Genomic DNA, 2,505 nt, shown 5'->3' with positions numbered 1-2,505 from the left:
AAAAAGAGGAAAAGTAATGTCCTCAAGCTCTTATCTATCCATAAAAGAAAAACAATCAGCATTCATAAAAATAAAATGGATGTGTAGCTATACAGTGGCTTTGACTATTATGAGAACCCAACAAAGGAAATGACTCATTCTGTTTGGGAAAACTACGAAAAGCTACGGAGATGAGAGAGAGAAAGAAGAAAATAGCCAGTGCAGACCATCTGGGAAAACTGGATGAGAAGGGGTGGGCCGGGCCTCAGAGTGGGAAATGATGGTTTAACTTCTTTCCTATATGTTGTTCAGCTCTACTGAGGTGGGGCCAGAGGTCAAGGTCTCAGGAAGCAGGAAGAAGTGGAGCTGAGAGCCACAAATGGCCTAATTTCTGTAGGATGGGATGGTCTTGGGGCCAGAGCAAGTGGTTCACACTTCAGTGTGCACAGATCCATGCAGAATGGGTTGGACCTCAGCTGTGCCTTGTTCTGGAATGTTCCAGCTGCAGTCAGTTTGCCATTACTGGTCCGAGGTAGGCTAGGGGGTCCCTTGGGACTAGGGAGCAGAATCAGTAACCAGGCACAGCAGGTTGGAATTTTAGAGGCAGCCCTGGCTCCTTCAGCCCCGGTCAGCTGAGGGCTGCCCCTGCCACAGGATGACCTGTGCTCCCAGCCCCAGTCACGCCTGCTGGTCACCACCAGCTAATGAGGATTCCTGGTCTTGGTTGACTGCCCACACTCAGGAATGCACTATTCATGAGAAACGTCAGCCTTAGGGGAACTGGCCTGTGTGTCAGCTCTTTTCCCACATTCAGGAGTTTACAGCTGACAGGAGTCTGTTTCACAGGATTTGCTGATGGTGGACAAGGCCGTAATCCAGGAAACTGCCCTGGTAAATCATCCATGGCCCACAGAGCATTCTGGAACATTCTTTTTATGTTTCCCTTTAGAAATCATTTGGAAAGAGAAGTGTTGGCATTTAAACAAGGTGAAAGTAAAGGACTTCGTGCAGAGAGAAGAGCAGATGAACTGGGAGAAGGCCCCACTCCACATTCATTTTTTTTGGTGTATTCAAAGTGGCTTCAGGATACAGGGAATATTCACACCTATTCCAAAAACCCCAGTGCTCACAGAGGTGAGAGTCAGAGCAATGTATGACAATTCATCATCGACGTCACATGCAATCAGGGACGATGCTGTAAGACCAACTTCCTTGCTAACAACTGCTAGCTCTCTGACCCTGATGGATAATGGGAGCTCAGCCCCCTCTGAGAGCAAAACTTTCATGTCCGGATGTTTTTCTCCTTCCCTGGGATGGTGGACTTCCTAAATGACAACAGAACAGTTCTGTGGAAGCCTTTGTCCCCAGCACACATGCCCTAGGCCACCCAGCACATGTGTGTTCTAAGCCACCAAGTCTTCAATGAATACTTCAGGTGTTATTTCTTGAATTCCATGGATAATGTAGTAGACTGTGGATGAGTCCAAGTACAGGAAGTTCTGTAACTCTACACACAAAACAGGAGGGCGGGGCTCCCACTGGCCACCCAATGGAATGCCAGCTCTCTCAGGGACCCATTCAGCTCCCATCAAATTGCTAGAGAACCTGACTGTTCATATAGTGCTCCAAGGTTTAGAACTGCCAATCAAGCCTCCCACAGCCTCTCAAGGTAGGGTCTGAAGCTCTGTGGAGACTGGAAAACAGATGTGGAAAGAGGCCTGTGACATGCTGCTTATCATGAGGCAAACAAGCCAGCAGTCAACAGCAGCTGGCCAACAGCTTGGGTTTTCAATAGGAGGGACCAGCCCTGCAATCCTGGCCCACGCTTGTCACCTCACTCTCTAGAAGTTGTTTTCCCCCCTGCTACATGGCTCACACTTCCAGAACAAGGAAGGCCCCAGGGCCACACTGTGCAGGATCATGGCTCAGTTACTCAGCAGCTAAGCAATCCTGGGACAGTTATATAACTCCACATTTAGTTTCCTCATCTATAGACTGAGATTAATATTGGCTTTTGCCATACTCCAGCATGTCACAGACACGAGCTACAAAGAATCGGACCCTGCAGAGCACCCCTAAGTGACTCAGGCCCTGATGTTTAAACACCAGCCAGCTGCTTCATGGGTCTGGGGCTTCCTCTTGGATGATGAAAGCGTTTGGGAGATAGAGGTGGTTGCTGGTTACATAACACTCTGGAATACTGAGCAACACTGGCTTGTTCATTTTTAAATGGTTGGTTGGGGCTACAGTTGGAGCTAAGTCAATAAAGTACCAACCCAGCATGCATGAAAGCCCGGATTCTGTCTCCAGTGCTGCATAAACCAGGAGTCACACACCTGTAATCTCAACACTTTGGAGGTGGAGGCAGGAGGAGCAAGGTCCTCTTTAACTATACGGTGAGATCCAGGCCAACTTAGGCTACATGAGACCCTGTCTTAATACAAACAAATTTTGAAAAGTGTTCATTTTATGTTACATGAATTTCACCCTAATACAAAAATAGTGTATTTATTAATTTTATATATA

The sequence above is a fragment of the Nannospalax galili genome, unplaced genomic scaffold, assembly GCF_000622305.1.
Source record: "Nannospalax galili isolate Female #2095 unplaced genomic scaffold, S.galili_v1.0 scaffold380, whole genome shotgun sequence".
NCBI lineage: Eukaryota > Metazoa > Chordata > Mammalia > Rodentia > Spalacidae > Nannospalax > Nannospalax galili.
This window is presented reverse-complemented; position numbering follows the sequence as displayed.